Here is a 23275-nt window from a genome sequence, read left to right as displayed (position 1 = left end):
GCAAAGGGCCAAGTGCAAAGGGTCAAGTGCCAAGTGCAGTTGCAAAGGGCCAAGTGTACAGGGCCAAGTGCAAAGGACCATGTGCCAAGTGCAAAGGGCCAAGTGCCAAGTGCAAAGAGCCAAGTGCAAGTGCAAAGGGTCAAGTGCCAAGTGCAAAGGGCCAAGTGCAAGTGCCAAGTGCAAAGGGCCAAGTGCAAAGGTCCAAGTGCAAGTGCAAAGGGCCAAGTGCAAAGGGCAAAATGCAAAGAGCCAAGTGCAAGTGCCAAGGGTACACTGCAAAGGGCCAAGTGCAAGTGCAAAGGGCCAAGTGCAAGTGCCAAATGCAAAGGGCCAAGTGCAAAGGGTCAAGTGCCAAGTGCAAGTGCAAAGGGCCAAGTGCAAAAGGCCAAGTGCAAAGGGCCAAGTGCAAAGTTCCAAGTGCAAAGTGCCATGCAAAGTGCAAAGTGCCAAGTGCAAAGTTCCAAGTGCAAAATGCAAAGTGCCAAGTGACAAATGCAAAGCCTTGGCACTTTGCATTTGACACGTTGCACTTGACACTTTGCACTTGGCACTTTGCACTTGGCCCTTTGCACTTGCACTTTGCATTTGGCACTTTTCATTTGACACTTTGTACTTGGCACTTGGCCCTTGGCACTTGCACTTGACCCTTTGCACTTGGTCTTTTGCACTTAGGCACTTGCACTTAGCCCTTGGCCCTTTGCACTTGGCAGTTTGCACTTGGCACTTGGCCCATAACACTTGCACTTGGCCCTTTGCACTTGGCCCTTTCTTTTGATATTAGTAAATTTACACTACCGCTAGGTTTGCTACAGTAACTGTCATTTACTGCATTTAAATGTATACTTTTTTCCTTTTAAATTTTTAAATCGATTTTTTTAAAAACTATAAGGTCTTTTTGAAAAAAAAATTCTCAGCTTGTACCCACATATCTCCTTAATATACCCTGCAAATTTGGTGATTCTAGCTTGTATGGGGGCTTAGATATTAAACGTGAAAAAAACAGACTTTAGGCGAAAAATAATGCGAAAATATTCGGGGCGAATTAGTACCTTTTTTCGCGAAAATTCGGCGCAAAGAATATTTGCATTTTCGCTCATCACTGACGGTTCGCTCCCATGCCGCCATCCTCAGTCTTCTTCAGCTCCAGTACCGGATCCTGTAACTTCGGCCAGTCGTGGCCATTCTGCGCAAGAGAAGTGCGCCCTCTACGTATCTCTCCAGCAGCTGCTGAAGAGATACGTAAAAAGCACACTTCTCTTGCCTCAGACTGGCCAAAGCTGGATGAAGCTACGGGACCCGGTACCGGAGCTGCAGAAGGCTGAGGACGGCAGCGTCGAAGCTAACAGTGCAGATGGGGCTGGAGGCCTGTTGACAACTCTCCAGTGTGCGCAGCAGACTTAATACTAGCACAGTGGCAGATGTGACCATTAAAACATAAATAGCATAGGATTTACATGTCATATATTGATGTTCCCATTAATATTGACTATGTGATGTTGTGTTCACCAACTATCAACAGATTAAAAGGCTAGAATCTACAAAGTAATTGTTTTAAAGAGGGATTGTCAGCCATAAAATCATATTTCATTTACTCACTGCTCTGTGTTTATTATACAGTCTCCAACCCTGCAAGCATTCCAATATATTTATTATCATAAATGTTTCTGCTGTAACAAATCTTATCTCAGTCAGCCTGGCTCTATTTGGTAAATTGCAGAGGAGAAGGAAGCTTGTTATCTACCCTTCCACATTCTTGCTCCTCACTGATTGGCTGAGGGCAGTTCAGTGTGATACAAGGCTGAGAAGGGAGAAGCTGCTGAAATATGATCTTTAATGTGCTCACGTGTGTTTACAAAACAAGCTAGATAAGCCCGCTCAGGGCCGTTTTGGGGGGCTGGAGGGGTCGCAGCATGAGAGCCCTCACCTCGGGCTCTCCCCTCTGCGCTCCCCTCCAGCATTGAATAGTGGGTATGCAGGTGGCGGGGCAGAGGCAGATACATACCTTTCTTGCGTTCCAGCGCAGATGTTTCTCCCTCTAGTGTCTGACGCTACTTCCTGTTTATACAGGAAGTCATGTCAGAAGCTAGAGAGAGGAACATCCGAGGAACGCAAGCAAGGTATGTATCTGCCACTGCCCCGCCGCCTGCATACCCACTATTCAATGCTGGAGGGGAGCGCAGAGGGGAGAGCCCAAGGTGAGGGGGGGGACAGTCCCCCCTCCCCACCGATGTGCTACCAAGCTCTCTTCTCATTCTGTGATCCCTCCAGCCCCCAAAAACACCCCAGAGCGGGCCCAGGGGAGGGGGGCCGCTCAGAATTTCTGCAGGGGGGCGGCGATACCTAGTTATGTCTCTGGCTGGGTCTGACCCTGGCTGTCAAGGTAAGGGGGGCGTCTGTCACTACCTAATTGGGGGTCCCTGTCACTACCTAACCTGGGGGGTGCCTGGCACTTACTACCTAACCTGGGGGGTGCCTGGCACTCACTACATAACCTGGGGGTCCCTGTCACTCACTAACTAACCTGGGGGTCCCTGTCACTCACTATCTAAACTGGGGGGCTCCTGTCTCTACCTAAACTGGGGGCTCCTGTCACTACATATACTGGGGGGTCCCTGTCACTACCTAAACTGGAGGGCACCTGTCACTACATACACTGGGGGGCTCCTGTTACTAAATGAGCTGGGGGGCTCCTGTCACTACCTGAACTGGGGTGCTCCTGTCACTACCTAAACTAGGGGACTCCTGGCGCTACCTTAATGGATCGCAGTCCATTCAAAATAATAAAAAGTGTCTTAATACTAGCAGTCTGCAAGCATGGAGTGCCTCTGTGATGGTCTGGTTTCTATTGAAATGTATCATTTTATTTGGGCTACCCTCTTACCCCCTTATTCCCCGTTATTAGAGGCAAGCCATTTTTTTTTATGTTTTATCCAGTTGACATTTCCACTTCCACACATTACATCTTGGGGCGCCTCCTCCCTCCCAGTGACCCACAAATATAGGTGACAATGTTTGAAACTTTGCTTCCTGATGTATTTAGGTATTGTTTAGATGAGTATTGTCTTTTGTTGTTGTTCAGTTGCCATTCAGTCCTGTCTGACTCTTTGCATCCTCATGGACCATAACACTCCAGGCTCCTCTAGCCTCTCCTGCCTTTTGAAGCTTTTCCCAGCCCATGTTTGTTGCTTCCATGATACTATCTAGCCATCTCATTCTCTGCTGTCCCCAACTCTTTTTACCCACACTGCGTTCTCTGGTAATTGACCCCATTCTTTACATGCTGGTATGGTCGTGCCCTCTGAACCAGATATAGTATGCTGTGCATGTGTAGTATGTCCGCTTGGGATGGAAAGCGCACATGTTCTGATGTACATCATGTTCTGACGTACATGTAAATCACATGGGGTTGCTGGGGAACATGGTCACAGAAAGCCTAAGTGGGCATACTGCGCATGTACAGCCTTGTATGTCCGTGTCAGAGGGCACCGACCACGTCAACCAGCATGTAAAGAACTGGGCCAATTACCGGAAAACAGAGGGTGATGCCAAGGCACGGGTTGTCGGTAAACATCTGTACAACTAGGCATCATTTTTTAGATATTTTAAGCACAAAAGTATCCTTTAAAGAGAAATTGAAATTATCTCCTAAGATAAACTCAGGAGAAAAGGTTAATTGCATATGAGCCAATGTGGCCAAAACATTTTAACTCCAGCATAGCTCCTTCCAATGAACAGTCAGGATTAATTTCTTTTAGCATTGACTAAATGTATCTTCTTGCCATCTAAGGGACTCTCAAAGTCTTCTTCAGCACCATAATTTGAAAGCGTCAATTCCTTGGAGCTCAGCCTTCCTTATGGTCCAACTCTCGCAATCATGCAATACTGCTGTAAAAACTAGGACTTTGACTACATGAACCTTTAATAACAAGATGACAGTTTCGTTTTTTTATGACAGTCACATTGTCCAAGTTTGTCATTACTTTACTTCCCAGGAGTACTGCCTTTAAATATGGTCAGGTCATACAGAATACAATAGAAAGAGTTTGGCTGAGACCTCATACACATGCAAACAACGTGACCACGTTTCCTCTTCCATCTAGTGTTGGGCAAACACCTAGATGTTCGGGTTCGTGAACGTTCGCCGAACATCGCCGCGATGTTCGGGTGTTTGCGCCGAACTCCGAACATAATGGAAGTCAATGGGGACCCGAACTTTTGTGCTTTGTAAAGCTTCCTAACATGCTACATACCCCAAATTTGCAGGGTATGTGCACCTTTGGAGTGGGTACAAGAGGAAAAAAAATATTTGAAAAAGAGCTTATAGTTTTTGAGAAAATTGATTGTAAAGTTTCAAAGGAAAAACTGTCTTTTAAATGTGGAAAATGTCATGTTTCTTTGCACAGGTAACATGCTTTTTGTCGCCATGCAGTCATAAATGTAATACAGAGAAGAGGTTCCAAGAAAAGGGACCGGTAACACTAACCCAGCACCAGCAGCAGCACACGTGATGGAACAGGAGGAGGAGGCGCAGGAGGAGAAGGCCACGCTTTTTGAGACACAACAACCCAGGCCTTGCGTGAGGACAAGAAGCGTGCGGATAGCATGCTTTTTACCGCCATGCAGTCATAAATGTAATAAAGATGAGAGGTTCCATAAACAGGGACCGGCAACGCTAACCCAGCAGCAGCAGCAGCACACGTGATGGAACAGGAGGAGGCGCAGGAGGAGAAGGCCACGCTTTGAGACACAACAACCCAGGCCTTGCAGGAGGACAAGAAGCGTGCGGATAGCATGCTTTTTACCGCCATGCAGTCATAAATGTAATAAAGATGAGAGGTTCCATAAACAGGGACCGGCAACGCTAACCCAGCAGCAGCAGCAGCAGCATACGTGATGGAACAGGAGGAGGCGCAGGAGGAGAAGGCCACGCTTTGAGACACAAGAACCCAGGCCTTGCATGAGGACAAGAAGCGTGCGGATAGCATGCTTTGTACCGCCATGCAGTCATAAATGTAATAAAGATAAGAGGTTCAATAAACAGGGACCGGGCGGCAACGCAAACCCAGCAGCAGCAGACGTGATGGAACAGGAGGAGGCGCAGGAGGAGAAGGCCACGCTTTCAGGCGCAACTCAGGCCTTGCATGAGGACAAAAAAAATGCGTGCGCAAAGCAATGCAATGAGTAGTTTTCAGGACACAATGGGCTATTCGGAGGAGCTATTCCCACCCCCACAATCTTCTACCTGTGGAAGGTCAATAGAACAGCCACAAATGTTGTGCCCGGATTCACAACCTTTTTCTGTGGAAAATGCACCTCACACTGAAATGCAAGGCGAGGCCGAGGATGAACATGACGTCAACAACTCAACATGACCCAAAATGGGGGCGGAACAGAAAGCTGCTTTCAATGTTTTGAAGGCCTTAATTGCCTCCGGTGGCCAGTTAGATGCATCATTCATCACACCCAAATCCCAGAGCAATGTGTGCAGGAATTTGAATCGCAGGAGGTGTACCGAGATCATCTGGACAAGTGACCAAGTGACAAGTGACCAAGTGACAAGTGACAAAGTGAAAAGTGACAAAGTGACCAGTGACAAAGTGACAAAGTGACTGACAAAGTGACAAAATGACAAAGTGACAAAATGACAAAGTGACAAGTGACAAGTGACAAAGTGACAAGTGACAAAGTGACAAAGTGACCAGTGACAAAGTGACAAGTGAGAGGTTGTTCTGGGGAGCTCTACTCCACTGCACACAGTCACATATGAGGAGAGGTCTCGTCGGGACTGCTGATCCTCCTCAGCTTGCTCAAAGCCTTGAGGGTTCCTGAAGATCCTCTGCTTGGAGTTCGCCGGGGTTCAGCTTGGTGTCGGGGTCGGCGGCGTCCTCCTCACTCCAACGTGGCAGATCTTCTGTTGAAGGAAAAAACAAACAAACATTTTTTAAAGTCCAGTACCGCTTCTGAAGAACTCACCAAGAGATGCAGGAGCGCTTCAATCTAGCGCACCATCGCTCGCTGGGTGATGTCCCTCCCTACGCGCTGGAATTCTACGCTGCACATGCTAGCACGCTTTTGCGCAGTGCCGAGGCGCATTCCAGCAGCTAGCTACCAAGCTTCTGTGGATCTGATTGGGCCACCATGTTGGATCTCTGCCAAGTCCTCCAAAATTTTGAGCAATCCACGTTGCTTGTGACTGAGCAGTGACAACTCTACAGTCAGCATTACAATACCACTGCTGTGTTTACTGAAGAAATCAATGTTGAAGATGGAAACCGCTGGCATGATGCAAGTGGGGGAATCTGAAGATGAAAACGATCAGCGTGATGATACCAACATCAGGCAACCTGCCTCAGGAAACGCTGGTCCCAGCTATGACAAAGAACAGGACGAGGAACAGCTGGAGTTGGAGCAGGAATTGGATGCCCCCACTGCCGAGGGACAGAGCGGTGCACGTTGAACTTCCACAATTTAGCGGGAATGGACAGCAGAAGAGGAAGAAAGTGATGCTGGTGACGAATATGGTGCATCACAACAATCACAACGCTCACAAGAACATGAAGACAGAGGAGTCTGGCAGGATTCTCTGGCACACATGGCTCAATTCATGCTAGACTGCATTGAATGCGGCCCGCGCATTATTCACTATTCATTATTATTCATTATTCTGGACAACACCAATTACTGGGTTTATACCCAGTTTATACAAACACAATGTTAAAAAACTGATTGAAGAAAGTGTCAGACAGGTCAAAAATGGAACAATTCCAGCAGGCCCTTGAAGATGGAGACTTTAGAGAGGAGATTGACATCCTCCTCCTTCTCTAGCCAGTTGTACGCCGACAGACTGACTTCAGCAAACCTAGGAGGACCAGGAGGGCAGCAAAGAACACAAGCTGCTGCTAGTGCCCAAAAGGGAATGGTATTAGAAGTGTCCTTAGAGTGGGAACATTTTCTGACACCCATGCAGCAGCCCACAGAACAGCAATAGGGCAGTTCCACGTCCTCCAACACCAATCGCCTGGAGAAGATGGTCAAGGACTACATGTCAGATGGCGTAGCTGTGTTGAACAATCCATCTGCAGACAGACGGTGAGTGTGACAGCACAGAAGGACCATGGCAACTCACTCATAGTACCACAGTTTGATAGTGCTGCCCAAAAAATTATATGGATCCGTGGACCCGGGCAGTACTGGGAAGTGGGAACGCAGATTTTAGTACCTAAACACACGATACAACATGTTTTCCGGGGTCGAACTCTGAGGCACATACAGATGGTCCCGATCATCATCCTCATCATACAACTCTTCTCCTGAGTCTGACCCACCCACCACCTCTGCCACCCCAACATCCCCAGACACAGACCCCTCATCGTCCTCAACATTAACTTGCGATGCTGGCCTGAGCCCGACCTCCTCCTCCACATCAGGCCCCATCATCTCCTCAATGGCAGCCCTCAATAATCGCTCTGGCGCCGGACCGATGGACACAACGTTCTCCTCCGGGGAGGGCTGCTGCTGACCACTGGCTGCTGGGGTGGATGTTATAGCTTGCGTGGGGCGTTGGCTGTTGCTGTTGTTGGGAGTGCTGCTCACAGCGGAGGTCTCTGAGGAACTCATGGTGAGCTCATATAGTGGTTGACGTTAAGTGGAGTATTACTGATCCCAGCAATATACACACTGACTGGCAGAGTACGCAATGCTATATAGTGGTTGACGGTGAGTGAAGTACTACAGATCCCAGCAATATACACAGTGACTGGCAGTACAATGGTATGGGTGGGTGAGCAGAGTACTACAGATCCCAGCAATGCTATATAGTAATGTGGTGACTGAGTGAGCGGCAGTGTACTACTGTTCCCAGCAGACACAGAGTGGCAGTAAACACAATGCTATATAGTGTGGCTGAGCGAGTGGTGTACTACTGTTCCCAGCAGACACAGAGTGGCAGTAAACACAATGCTATATAGTGTGGCTGAGCAAGGTACACAGAGTGACAGTAAACACAATGCTATATAGTGTGGCTGAGCGAGCGGTGTACTACTGTTCCCAGCAGACACAGAGTGGCAGTAAACACAATGCTATATAATGTGGCGGAGCAAGGTACACAGAGTGGCAGTAAACACAATGCTATATAGTGTGGCTGAGCGAGCGGTGTAGTACTGTTCCCAGCAGACACAGAGTGGCAGTAAACACAATGCTATATAGTGTGGCTGAGCAAGGTACACAGAGTGGCAGTAAACACAATGCTATATAGTGTGGCTGAGCGAGCGGTGTTCTACTGTTCCCAGCAGACACAGAGTGGCAGTAAACACAATGCTATATAGTGTGGCTGAGCGAATGGTGTACTACTGTTCCCAGCAGACACAGAGTGGCAGTAAACACAATGCTATATAGTGTGGCTGAGCAAGGTACACAGAGTGGCAGTAAACACAATGCTATATAGTGTGGCTGAGCAAGGTACACAGACTGGCAGTAAACACAATGCTATATAGTGTGGCTGAGCGAGCGGTGTAGTACTGTTCCCAGCAGACACAGAGTGGCAGTAAACACAATGCTATATAGTGTGGCTGAGCGAGGTACACAGAGTGGCAGTAAACACAATGCTATATAGTGTGGCTGAGCGAGCGGTGTACTACTATTTCCAGCAGACACAAAGTGGCAATAAACACAATGCTATATAGTGTGGCTGAGCGAGCAGTGTAGTACTGTTCCCAGCAGACACAGAGTGGCAGTAAACAGAATGCTATATAGTGTGGCTGAGCGAGGTATACAGAGTGGCAGTAAACAGAATGCTATATAGTGTGGCTGAGCGAGCGGTGTACTACTATTCCCAGCAGACACAGAGTGGCAGTAAACAGAATGCTATATAATGTGGCTGAGCGAGGTACACAGAGTGGCAGTAAACAGAATGCTATATAGTGTGGCTGAGCGAGCGGTGTACTACTATTCCCAGCAGACACAGAGTGGCAGTAAACAGAATGCTATATAGTGTGGCTGAGCGAGGTACACAGAGTGGCAGTAAACAGAATGCTATATAGTGTGGCTGAGCGAGCGGTGTACTACTATTCCCAGCAGACACAGAGTGGCAGTAAACAGAATGCTATATAGTGTGGCTGAGCGAGGTACACAGAGTGGCAGTAAACACAATGCTATATAGTGTGGCTGAGCGAGCGGTGTACTACTATTCCCAGCAGCGACACAATGACTGGGGGGACCCTGGCTAGCGTGGCTGGAGCGCGAACTACCCTGCCTGCCTACCCAAAGCTAAACCCACAGACAAATGGCGGAGATATGACGTGGTTCGGGTATTTATTTACCCGAACCACGTGACAGTTCGGCCAATCAGAGCGCATTCGGATCCGAACCACGTGACTCGTTCGGCCAATCACAGCGCTAGCTGAACGTTCGGGGAACGTTCGGCCATGCACTCTTAGTTCGGCCATGTGGCCGAACGGTTTGGTCGAACACCATCAGGTGTTCGGCCGAACTCGAACATCACCCGAACAGTGGCGAACACTGTTCGCCCAACACTACTTCCATCCATCAGATACCAGAAAAGATAACAGTGGTCTGAAGAATATTAATTTTCTCCTTTGCGTAGGTTTATTGGGCAAATTACATATAAAATTACCTAATTTGCCCAATAATCAACCCATGAATAGACTGGCTGATTTTTTGATACAAAGCTATACACCAAGATCTACAAATGTAAATAAGCAGCATCTCTGAGTGATTACAGAAATGAAGCATTGATTATCTATACGGAGTATCCAGGCAGTAAGTGTGGCAAGTAATTATGCTGAAAAGAGATATAAACAACACATTGACAGTAAGACAAATATGCTCTGCAAAACAAACCATGTCTGGAAGAGTGGTGTGTATCTGCTCTTGTAACTAATGGCGAATTGCACTAGTTACCGCTAACATGGAAATCCTGTATTGTTTGGCAAGGAAAGAGTGTGCAGAAAGATCAGAGTAAAGGCTAATGATTAATTTATTGAATATAATAATGGATTTACACTTGTCGTTGTAATAAAAGCATTATAACATGAATGCATAAAGGAATCCAGGGAACTCTATAGATCAGTTTTGGTCTCACTTATACTATTTGATTTTTCTTGTTTTAGTAACATCTCTTTCTAGAATAGAATAATGAATAGAACTACTGTATAAGCTATTATGTTCTGCCTGGTCTAATAGTAAACTAGCTGTTGTTTATGCTAATACTGTATATACTCATGTATAAACCGTCACTTGTATAGGCCGACCCTCCAACTTTTGTCCCTGAAACACCCCAATAATTTGTGATCAATGAATAAGTTGTACTCCCACCATGTCTACCCACTGTATGTGGGGCAGAGTGCCTCCCTCCTGTATGCGGTGCAGAGTAGTGATGTAGTGAACATGACATTTTTCCGCAAACATTCATGAACCGGCAAACCACCATAGACTTCAATGGGCAAGCAAATTTTCAGACCTTTAGGGGACTGTTTTTGGCCACAAAAGTGATGGAAAATGTATTTCAAGGGGTCTAACACCTGGACTGTGGCATGCTAGAGGTGGATCCATGGCAAAAAATCCACCAGGTGCAGCATTTGCAAGCTTTGCAAGCAATGCAGGGAGTTCAGGTGAGCGCCTGACCACGGTACTCTGCTGCCAGCCGTCTGTGCAGCAGCCACCTTGCTCTCTGTGCACGCTGGGGTTGTGGCAGGTGGCTAAGGACTATGAGTGGAGAAATGAGTGACACTTCATGGCTGCTATGGTGTGAAGGTGAGCTGGATACCTATACTGAAAGGGGGGAGTGGGAAAGGCAGGGATTAAGGGAGTCATCTGACTATCTATACTGGAGGGGGAGGGGTCTTCAGGCTACCTATACTAGAGAGAAATGGAGGAGGGGTCAGCTAGCTACCAGGGGCATAACAAGAAATCACTGGGCCCCCTGAAAAACTTTGGATGGGCCCCCCCCCAGCTGTTGTTCCTGGAGGGGGGAGTGCTGTTGTGAGCCTGAGGTGAGGGTGGGGGAGTCAGGCATCCATCCCCACTGCTGTTTGTGCATGTTGCTTCCCCTTCCTGCACTGCACCCTCCTGCTCCTAAAAAAGGCCCTGGAGGGCCCCAGAGCCAGCCCCCCCTCCTCAGGCTCCTCCCCCTAAGCGTCCTCCTGCAGCTGTATCCCTTGCAGGGGCTATTGTTACGCCCCCGCTGGCTACCTATACTGAAGAGGGGGGAGTCATCATCAGGCTACCTACTGTATACTAAAGGGAAGGGGGGAGGGGTCATGTGGGTACCTATTCTATTCTGGAGGGAAGGCGGCTGGTGACAGTGGCCTTGGGCGGTAAAGAGAACAAATCCAGCCCTGCCCCTACCACTGCTTGCTGGGGCCTTCTGGGATATCCGTGCCACGCTCCTCTTCATGCACAAGCTTGGCCATGCTACACCCAGGAGGAACGCGGTTGGGATCAAAAATATTACAAGCTCTAATCAGATTTCTTTTTGTGGTTCACAATCAGCAACATGGTCCAAAGATGGTATGTGAAACCTCTACAGGATCCAGGGGGTTTCCCTCTTCTTAGGTAAATATCTATTTTTTTGGCCCAAGGTTCGCCTCAGGTACACTTTAAGGAGTAACCCTGGTACTCACATTTTAGGCTTGATTCACTAAACCGTGATAACTCAAATATCACACCTTATCAAAGTTAACATGCCTTATCAGAGTAGCATAGCGAGCGCTACAATCTTATGCTTGCTAATTGGCAATGGCACCCGCCCTGCCCTGAGCCCCTGTGGGTTTGTAGCGCTCGCTATGCTACTCTGAAAAGGCGTGTTAACTTTGATAAGGTGTGATAACTTTGATAAATTGTGATTTTTGAGTTATCATGGTTTAGTGAATCAAGCCCTTTGTCCGCTTCTGTGGCCAGCATCTAACTTTTTGTACACAGAGGAGATAAAATAAAGGATACATTAGGCATTTTTTTTTCAACTGAATGCTAAACTGCATGTTTGTTGAGCCACCGAGCATCTACTGGCTGGCTGCAATTTAATGCAGTGCAATCACAGCATTTGTAACGCCACATGCTCAGATGTGGTGGCCAGCTGGGCACAGCTGATGCTGAGTGCTAGCATGTGCCCCACCAGTACATTGGAGCAGCTGACAGTGGTGAATTCACACCTTTCAGTCTCCTGTGGGAATGAGGTCTTACTTTCCTAGCTTTGCTAACCCAACATGGCAGTTCTGGCTATACAATAGCAGAGACTCCGACCCTGATATCTCAGCCATAGAATATATGTAACTTTATGTCAGTTCTAACACATGCTACAATCAACCGTATCAACAATTTCCCATCATAATGAAGTTTAAAAAGCTGAGCCTGAACTCAGAACTTCCTCTCTGCTCTAAAATGAAATCAACAACATAATAAGCTTTAAATATAAACATTTCTTTGTTACAGCTTATACAAATGCTGCAATAAATATGCAGTGTCTACTTCCTGACTTCATGGAAGCAGTCATAGGGTTAACATCCTGTGCTTACAAATTAGCTTCTCTGCCGAGGCAGCCAGCTGACACAGCCAAGTGTTCAAATTACACTGGTGAAATTAAACAGGCTAAACTCTCTAAGTACATACAGGGTATATTTCTCTATGTTTTCCTTCTGTCCTGTGCAAGAGGTTTAGAAGAAAAAAGAATTTTATTAAGTAGATAGCAACAAATGTAAGTGGTCCAAAGCTTTTGTTTTATTGTTAAGAGAATATATAGGTAGAAAAAAAAACGTATTGTAAACATATTTTTTCTACCTATATCATTTGTTTGGCTAACACGGTACAGAAACGTTTTTGCTATCGTTAAGAGAACAAACCGATAACCAATTTAAGGATATATTTCCACAACCCAATCTGATTAATTTCTGGCACACTCATTCAACACTAACCTGATAAAATAACCAATAATATGTTTTAAGTACAACATCTTTTATGATGGTGATTGCATTAGAAAATCATGATTGAGGGAATGTCGCTAGCTTGTACCTATTGATGGGTTCTCTGGCCTCTAGCGTTTGAACCTTTCATAATTAAACAAGTGGATTTTCTAATGAAAGTGTTAATTAGCATAATGTATGCCTTGCAGTTGAGGTTTATTGAGTGTTGTGATTGACCTTTCTTGATCTATTGGTTATTATATTGTTTTTGAACCAGTGTGGTAAACCGTAGTTAATATTTATGTAGGGGTGCTAAAAATCCACTCAACTCTTTTGTAAATCACTTCAGCTAAATAAGTTTGCTGGCTGTGCTAGATGACACATTCAGGCTTTGTTCCCATTTTAAATTGCCAGCAACTTTTCCCTGTGCTTTTAGAGCGATTTGCGCTTTGTTAAGCGATTAAGCGCTTCTCAAAGCACTTTTGTCCGGAAATTTTTTTCCCCTTTCTGATGACACTCAGGAAGTGAACTCTTTGACCTGGAGCAGAATAAATACAATGTATTTATTCTTAAAGCGGAATATAACCCTGCATTTCAACTTTGCGCTAAAACATTATTTACAGCACATTATATGCAACCAGCATTTTTTTTTTTTACTAGACCAGCATTGCAAGGGTTACACACAGAGTTTTAAAGTTCTGTGGTGAGAGCTGCTCCCAGCAGCCGAAGTTTAAATCGATACATTTCAGTAAACAAAATGTAGCAAGTGGTGAATGTTACACACTCTTTGGCTGTCCTCCAGCTCCTGCACAGTCAGAGAGAGTGAGTCACATTCCACAGTTGTTACATTTTGTTTTGCTGAAATGTATCTATGTAAGCTTCGGATGCAGCAGCAGTTCTCTCCAGGAACTTTAAAGCTGTGTGTTTAACCCTTCCAATGCTGGTCTAGTAAAAAAAGAAATGCTGGTTGCATATAATATGCTGTAAATAATGTTTTAGAGCAAAGTTGAAATGCAGGGTTATATTCCGCTTTAAAAGCACTGAGGAAATCACTTTTCAAAGCACTTTTTCAAGTGCCTTGCGATTTCCCTGTAGTGCAAACGCCCAGGAAATGGTGCAGGAGCCACATTTGTGATTGGAAAGAAAACTCATTGCTCATGTCAGAACACTCACATACAGCAACATTGCAGTAACACTTTTAAAGCGATTTTTAAACTGCCAACGCTTAAGAACAATGGAAAATGCCCTTAGTGTGAACAAGCTCTAAGGCAGGTGCTATTAATTAATAAACAAACAAACAAAAAAGCAAACAAACAAACAAAACAAAACCTTTTGCTGCAAAAGTGGTACAGTTGCCTATAGCAACCGATCAGAATTTTTTTTATTATTATTAGAAAAAAGCAGATGTTACTAACTCAAAATCCAAACTTACAATAGATACATTTTATTAACTTAATCTATAGCTGAAATATAGAAGGTACAAAACTGGAGATAAAACATCTGGGGAAAAAAAGCATAATGAGCAAATAAAAATCAAAACATATAATTAAAAAATATATATTTTTGGAATACTTGGGGGACCATTTTATTATACCTATATAGTTTCCTAGCGTTTATGTTGTATTTTTCCTTTTGTGCATAATCAAGTCATTTGTGCTTCGTGTTGTTGGAATGATTTTCATTCAGCTAGGACTTCATTATTTGTTCTCCTGAACCACATTGGCACAAAACCAAATCTCACCATTTGATGACGGTGTCAGTGATCTCGGCTCTTCAAATAATCTATTTTGGCAATTCTATAATCTCTGCAAAACTCGGAGGAGGGCTCAGCTATCTCAGTTTGCAAATATAATTTCGCTGCACTCTGAACTCCTGACAAGCGCATTGGATCTGGATGAAGGAGATACAAATGAAAGGATTTACTTATGTCACAGAAAGTAGCAGGGGGAAATTATGTAAACAATTCTCTCCATCTGTTACACAGATGTGACATGTGTTCCTTGCGTGTATCGGGGTATGCTGCGCTGAGTTAAAACATGCCAAGATTTTCGCATTTGCATTTTGCTTGTTTTGCCACCAGAAATCCATTTACATATGAATATTATGCCCGAGGCTTACTAATTAAATTGTATTGATATCATGTAATATCAATGTCTTCAAACATGGAAGTGTTTCTTATCAATCAGCGGAACGAGAGCCAAGATGTTTTGTTAAATAAGTAGAGGCATCGATGTTAATAATGATGATAATAATAGTGATGTAGAGTCTTTGGGGCTTGTCATGGCATAACCCAGAGGCAAAGGCCAAGGGCTAAAATAAACAATGTAAGTGAAACATCAATAATGAAACAAAGAGTTCTGTAAATCGTCGACGCATGCCTTCACTTGTCCCCTCAATGTGCCATTTTGTATCCCTTCCATGGCGCCTTAGGCAAATGGCCTTAAGAACTTCAGTTTTCCTAAAAGGATTGTTATGTTTGCAGTGGCAGTCTTATTATCATTGAGTAAATCTGAAGAAATCTACAGAGAACAAGTATGAAAGTAACAAAGTCAATATATTCATAATTGCACCACAAAAGTCACAAAATTAAAATAAAGTTCAAAATTGCAGAGATTTCAATTTCTTCTCTTCTGTTCAACTATTTTGTGCCACCAGCCAATGGCAACTAATTAGGCCTCTAGAGGAGGGAGCCATGAAGGAAAATAGTTTTTACTAATCGGGTATGTGTTTTTGCCTAGTATTATATTTGTTTTACTTACAGAATGTCTTGCTTACTTACGGTATACACAAAGTTTTCTTGCCTGCCCAGTTTTTCTCACATGACATGGCTTCCACCTCTTTCTTTAATGCAATGGCTATAAGCAGTGGTGCCAACACCAATCAGAATCGGCCACATCATTCATCACATGCGCACACACACACACACACACACACACACACACACACACACACACACACACACACACACACACACACACACACACACACACACACACACACACACAGAACTATAGCGGGCATACAATTTGGAATGTATATGTGTGTGTTGGGGGGAGAGAGAGAGATCAGGTAGTGATTGGACAGAAAGGCTACTCAGATGCATCATAATTGTTTACAAAAGGGATTATAGGAATCCTGTAAATACCATTATGCTGGTACTGATGAGGCAGCAGAGTCCCACACTTGTGGTCTCAGCCCTCCTGGGCAAAACCATGCTGTGTGTGGAGGATTAAGGGTTAAATGTGCTTGTCAGGGTTAGTGCCCTACTGCTTTTATTTCATGTAATACATTAAAAGGGGTAATAATACAGTAGTCCGTGCAGCGCTCACTCCTTAACAATCCTAATATATATCAAGGCTTAGAAAGTTCCACAGTTTCTTCAACAGTTCAATCCAATCATTGATATCATATATACTCTCACCAACGTTTAGTGACTGATTTAATCACAGATCAGTAGAACACACTTTGCAGATGAATCTCTCTTCAGCAGTGTCCCTTCTTCTTATATGTCACTCAGGAAAGAACAGATGGGGTAGACATAGAGTAATCCAGTTTAGGGTACGTTCCCTCCACCAACACCTCCTTGTAGTGGTGCTCAGCAGAGCTCGAATATTCGAGTAGCTCGAATATTCGAGCTCTTTTTCAGCTATTCGAGCTCGGTATTCGAGCTCCGAATAGCTGGAGCTATTCGAATGGGCTATCCGAGTACACTCGAATAGCCCATTCACTATTCGAGCTATTCGAGCAACCCGGCGCTATTCGAGCTCGGTACCGAGCTCGAATAGCGTCATAGCCCAGATTGATGTCCTTAGAGCCAATCAGAGGGCTCCCAGGCCCTCTGACGGCAGCCAATCACAGAGGGGGACCCTGGCCAGCCCCTACCCTATAAATAGCGGCCGCCATGTTCCGTTTCTCCATGCTTGCCTGAGACTTGTACAGAGAGAGAGTTGCTCCTTTGTGCTTTGGCTTAGCAAGTGCTCTATTGTGATCATTTACCTAGCGTTTTTGCTCACCTACACCTGCCATATACACCTATATTGTTGTTAGTTAGATAGACATTGTATTTTAGTTAGTAGCTTGTGTGTTACATTAGAGACAGGCAGCTGCTGCAAGCTTACAGGTTTAGGCCTCAGGGGGGCCTTGCCTCTGTGGGCAGCTGTCCTCTGTTTATTTCTCTCATCTATACCAGTATTTCTGCTGTCCTTTACTAATAGTATTGTAGTTATACTGTACTAGGAGTAGGACACTCACTGACTGTCACTGTTTATAGGCTACTAGCTAGCTCCTGCGTGTGTGCACTCACTCACTGTCTGTGTGTACACACACTCTATTTCCTTCTGATTACTGATAGATTATTGTTAGTTAGTTGTACTTACTTACTACTTACTCTTACTGTACCCGTAGGGACACTCACTGTCACTGTTCATATAGGCTACTAGCTCCTGCGTGTGCGCACTGCACTCACTGTCTGAGTGTACACACACAACACACACTCTATTTCCTTCTGATCGCTGATTGATTATCGTAATTAGTTAGTTGTACTTACTGTTACTACTTACTCTTACTGTACTAGGAGTCTAGGACACTCAGTCACTGTCCATAGGCTACTAGCTCCTGCGTGCGTGCACTCACTGTCTGAGTGTACACACACCCACACTCCATTTCCTTCTGATCGCTGATTGATTATCGTAATTAGTTAGTTGTACTTACTGTTACTACTTACTCTTACTGTACTAGGAGTCTAGGACACTCAGTCACTGTCCATAGGCTACTAGCTCCTGCGTGCGGTCACTCACTGTCTGAGTGTACACACACCACCCACACTCTATTTCCTTCTGATCGCTGATTGATTATTGTAATTAGTTAGTTCTACTTACTGTTACTACTTACTCTTACTGTACTAGGAGTCTAGGACACTCAGTCACTGTGTTCATAGGCTACTAGCTCCTGCGTGCGTGCACTCACTGTCTGAGTGTACACACACCCACACTCCATTTCCTTCTGATCGCTGATTGATTATTGTAATTAGTTAGTTCTACTTACTGTTACTACTTACTCTTACTGTACTAGGAGTCTAGGACACTCAGTCACTGTGTTCATAGGCTACTAGCTCCTGCGTGCGTGCACTCACTGTCTGAGTGTACACACACCCACACTCCATTTCCTTCTGATCGCTGATTGATTATTGTAATTAGTTAGTTCTACTTACTGTTACTACTTACTCTTACTGTACTAGGAGTCTAGGACACTCAGTCACTGTGTTCATAGGCTACTAGCTCCTGCGTGCGTGCACTCACTGTCTGAGTGTACACACACAACACACACTCTATTTCCTTCTGATCGCTGATTGATTATCGTAATTAGTTAGTTCTACTTACTGTTACTACTTACTCTTACTGTACTAGGAGTCTAGGACACTCAGTCACTGTGTTCATAGGCTACTAGCTCCTGCGTGCGTGCACTCACTGTCTGAGTGTACACACACCCACACTCCATTTCCTTCTGATCGCTGATTGATTATCGTAATTAGTTAGTTGTACTTACTGTTACTACTTACTCTTACTGTACTAGGAGTCTAGGACACTCAGTCACTGTCCATAGGCTACTAGCTCCTGCGTGCGGTCACTCACTGTCTGAGTGTACACACACCACCCACACTCTATTTCCTTCTGATCGCTGATTGATTATTGTAATTAGTTAGTTCTACTTACTGTTACTACTTACTCTTACTGTACTAGGAGTCTAGGACACTCAGTCACTGTGTTCATAGGCTACTAGCTCCTGCGTGCGTGCACTCACTGTCTGAGTGTACACACACCCACACTCAATTTCCTTCTGATCGCTGATTGATTATTGTAATTAGTTAGTTCTACTTACTGTTACTACTTACTCTTACTGTACTAGGAGTCTAGGACACTCAGTCACTGTGTTCATAGGCTACTAGCTCCTGCGTGCGTGCACTCACTGTCTGAGTGTACACACACCCACACTCCATTTCCTTCTGATCGCTGATTGATTATCGTAATTAGTTAGTTGTACTTACTGTTACTACTTACTCTTACTGTACTAGGAGTCTAGGACACTCAGTCACTGTCCATAGGCTACTAGCTCCTGCGTGCGTGCACTCACTGTCTGAGTGTACACACACTAAATTTACTTGTGATTACTACTGATTATTGTAACTGCTAGTTGTACTTCCTGACTGTTACTACTTACTTACTGTACTAGGGGACACTCACTCAGTCACCTCACCAACCAACCCACTCCATTAAAGTACCCCACTTTTCACCCGCCCTTTTACAAAACTTTTGTCTATACGCCCAAAACATTTAAGATGTCTGGAAGTGGCAGCCAGCGCGGTTTGGGCAAGGGGAAGGGCAGCAAGGGAATCAGGAGGAGAGGGAGCAGCATTGTGGCAAGCCGCGGCCGCGGGCGCGCCACCATGCACAGTTCCGCAGCAGCAGCAGCAGCGTCAGTGGCTAACATTCCTCCCATAGCCACTGGCCGTGGACGCCTTGGGCGCCGCCCAGCAGGAGCATCTGCAACTCACGCTGCAGAGACACAGCAGCAGCAGCGTGTAGCACCTGCTCCCATTTTCCTCCAGCCGGGTCGGAAACATCCCATTGAGGAAAAGGATGCAGACACTGTGGTGCAACTCATGACGGAGGATGAGCAGCCCGCCATCAGCTCTGCATCCGAGGCCTCCACCCTCACCACCACCACCACCACCACCCCTGTTCGCAGCAGCCGCCCAGCAGGGCCTGGGGAGGAGGCCAGTTCACCATCAGTCGCCGACCTGTCACTCAGCAGTCTTTTTACCCCAGGCACCATCAGGGTATTGTCTGCTGTTGTTGGCGATTTTGAGGAGGAGATGCTGATGGGCACTTTGGGGGAGGAGGGATTGGACAGCAAGACTGTGGCGACAGTCAAGCGTCCCATCCATGCATCAGGAGAGGAGTTTGGGGGGTCATCATCCCAGCAGGACATGTTTCAGGAGGGGCATGATGATGATGACCCGGTGACAGACAGAGACTGGGTGCCACCACCTCCAGGGGATGTCGTCCTCAGCAGCTCTGAGGAGGAGGAGGAGGATGCGCTTGTGGGCCTTGCAAGGAGGCGCATCATTGCAAGCATTGGCAGCGTCCCACAGCCTGCTGGTGTCTCAGGCTCAGCAGCAGCATCAGCCAGTACCACCACCAGCCGCACCCAAGCCCCCCCCCAACCACCACAGGGAGACAGGCAGCAGCGCTTCCATGCCGTAGGGGGAAGTTTCTGTCACCAATCTGGCGGTTTTTCACCATGCCCACTGTGTACAGCAAGTACGCCACTTGCAACCACTGTCAGCGGAAGTTGAGCAGAGGTGCAGACCCCTTAAAGTTCAGCACCAGCTCGCTCATCAACCACCTTGCGGCTAAACATTTCCACCAGCATGAGGAGTTCCAGAGGCTGAAGGCATCTGCTGCTGGCAGTGGCACCACACCCATCACTGCACAGCCTTCAGCAGCAGCAGCAGCAACAGCAGCCACCCGCCCTCCTGCTCCTCCAGCAGCACCAGCAGGAGTGCGGAAACGCACTGCTCCTCCCCCCTCTGCAACTCCTGCCGCCGACACTGAGGCCTGTTCTGGCAGCCAGTCCTCAGTGGCCTCCTCTGCTGTGTCTGCTGATTCCCGTGTCAGCAAAAGGCCACGCCAGAGCCTTTTGAGCGAGTCCTTCCAGGGGGTGGTTAGGGCTCTGCCTCCCAGCAGCCGTCGCGTGCGGCAGCTGAACGGCTTGCTGGCACGGGCCATGTGCTCCCAACTCCTGCCGTACACGCTCGTGCAGGAGGGGAGCGACATTTGTGCGCTGCTTGCTTGCGCAGCCCCAGACTGGCAGCTCCCCAGCAGACACTTCTTTGCCCGCAAGGCCATTCCTGCACTGCACCGCTTTGTGATGGCCAATGTGGAGCGAGGGCTGGAGCACGCGGTTGGTGAAAGGGTCCACGTCACCATGGACTCCTGGAGCAGCCGCTTCGGGACAGGCCGCTCCCTGTCCTTCACTGTCCACTGGGTCAGCTTGGTGGAAGGGGGTGAGGATGGGAGAGCAGCAGCGGGCACAGCAGCAGCAGCAACACAGTGGGTGGTGCCACCCCGCAGGGTCAGGGGAACTGCAGCAGGTTCCTCCGATCCTCTGCCATCCTCCGGCACACCTGGCCAAACCCCCCGCCTCAGCAGCAGCGTGAAGGCTCGCCACTGCCAAGCGCTGCTGCACTTGGTCAGCCTTGGGAAGACCAAGCTGACGGCAACCCATGTGTTGGCCAAACTCCAGGAGCAGGAGAGGATTTGGCTGACCCCCAGAGGCCTCAGAGTCGGAGAGGTGGTGGCCGACAATGGGGCCAATCTGGTTGCCGCAATAGACAGGGGAAACCTGACCCACATCCCCTGTCTTGCCCACGTGCTGAACCTGGTGGTGCAGAAGTTCCTGCGCACCTACCAGGGGATGGGCGAACTGCTGGAAACGGCAAGGAATGTTGTGCGTCACTTCCGGCGCTCGGCTGCAGCCTGTGCGAGCCTGGAAGACGTGCAAAAGGAGCTGGATCTGCCACGCCATCGGCTGATCCTTGACGTTCCGACTCGCTGGAACTCCACCCTGGCGATGTTGGAGCGTCTGGTTGAACAGAGGCACGCTGTCAAACAGTACCTTGCCCTGGCCACTGTTTCCGCAGCTCAGAGAAGGGACAAGACCAGCAACATCCCGTCCATCGTCCCCGATGATGACTGGAGGCACATGCAGCAGGTGTGCTTTGTGCTGGCTCCCTTCCTGCAGGCCACAAACATGGTGAGCAGGGACCATGCTATGGTCTGCGAGTGGGTGCCCCTGGTTTCTCTGCTGAACAGGGCCCTCGATGCTTTGCTGGAACAGGGAGCGGCAGCCTTGGACCAGCAGGAGCGGCAACCAGCTGCGCAGTCCACCTCTGAGGGGGAGGAGGAGGAGGACTTGGTGGAGGTCCCTGACCTGGCTGCTGATGAGGGGGATCAGCACAGCGCAGCTGAGTTGGTGCGGGGGTGGAGAGAGGATGAGGCGGCAGAGGAGGAGGATGAGGACAGCACTGACGTCGATGTGCCAGCAGACGTGGCCCGCCTCTTCCCAATGGCAGCGCACATGCTGACGTGCCTGCGCAGGGACCCCAGGGTGATCCAGATGAAGCAGAGGGAGGACATCTGGATCAGCATGATGTTGGACCCACGCCTCAAGGGGAAGTTGAACCAGTTCCTGCCGCCTGCAGGAGGAGACCCAGCGCAACAAATAAGGAGCTTGCAGCAGGCCCTTGTTGAGCGCTTGGAGGAAGCCTTCCCCCAGCCTTCCACCCCCACTGTCCAGCAGCCAGCACAGAGGCAGCAGCAGGTGCCTGCATCCAGCAGCAGCAAGCGCCCCACAGACCTGCTGTCTCTCAGCCACGAGCTCTACAGGACTGTAGAGGCTCCGGCAGCAGTGACTAGAGAGGAGATGCATGCAGCAGCATCCTCCTCCGGTCACAGCCAGCGCCTGACCCGCATGGTGGCTGACTACATGGGGTCGTACAGCGGGCTTGACAGCGATGCCCCTGTTGATCCCATGGAGTATTGGGTCAAGCGCATGGAGATCTGGAGCGAGCTGGCGCAGTACGCCCTGGAAGTGCTGTCCTGCCCCCCTTCCAGCGTGCTGTCCGAGCGCTGCTTCAGTGCAGCTGGTGGCGTGGTCACCGAGAAACGCTCACGTCTGTCTCACAAGTCTGTGGACAGACTGACGTTTCTCAAGATGAACCAGGCGTGGGTGGAAGGCGAGTTCCTGGCCCCTGTTGTCGGCGAGAGGGGGACATGAACTGGCTGCTGGAACCATCGTTAATGTGCCTTACCACCCTTTACCACCTCCTGGCTCCTGCTCACTAAGCCAGCCTGGTTCACTTTGACTATTACGTCGCCTGCAGCCACACATTTTACACCTACAGTGGGCTGCTGTGTACTGCCCTTCTGCTGTCTGTCTGTGTTTCCCACTGCCAGGGTACACAGAATTACCTTCTTCTGCTGCCACTCTGCCACCAGCTATTACGTCAAACAATAGCTATATTGGTTGCAAAACCAAAAACCAAAAAACCATAAAAAAAAAAAAAGGTTTAATTTTTCTGAGGTGCCCGGGTTGAAAACTGTGTTGTCCCAGTTGTGTATTGGACACAATGTGGGCTGCACGACCGCTGTCTGGGACCTCCTGTTGTGTTTATTTACAGCCCTGGTATCACCGCTAGGTACCAGGGCTATTATGTCACGCTGCCTACCTGCTGCCACACTCACACTACTCCTCCATACCTCCTCCTGCTGCTGCTGCTGCTGTCTGTCTGTGTTTCCCAC

Source organism: Hyperolius riggenbachi, chromosome 3 (assembly GCF_040937935.1).
Source record: "Hyperolius riggenbachi isolate aHypRig1 chromosome 3, aHypRig1.pri, whole genome shotgun sequence".
NCBI classification, from domain to species: domain Eukaryota; kingdom Metazoa; phylum Chordata; class Amphibia; order Anura; family Hyperoliidae; genus Hyperolius; species Hyperolius riggenbachi.
The sequence above is the reverse complement of the archived record's forward strand: the minus strand, read 5'-3'. Positions refer to the sequence as shown.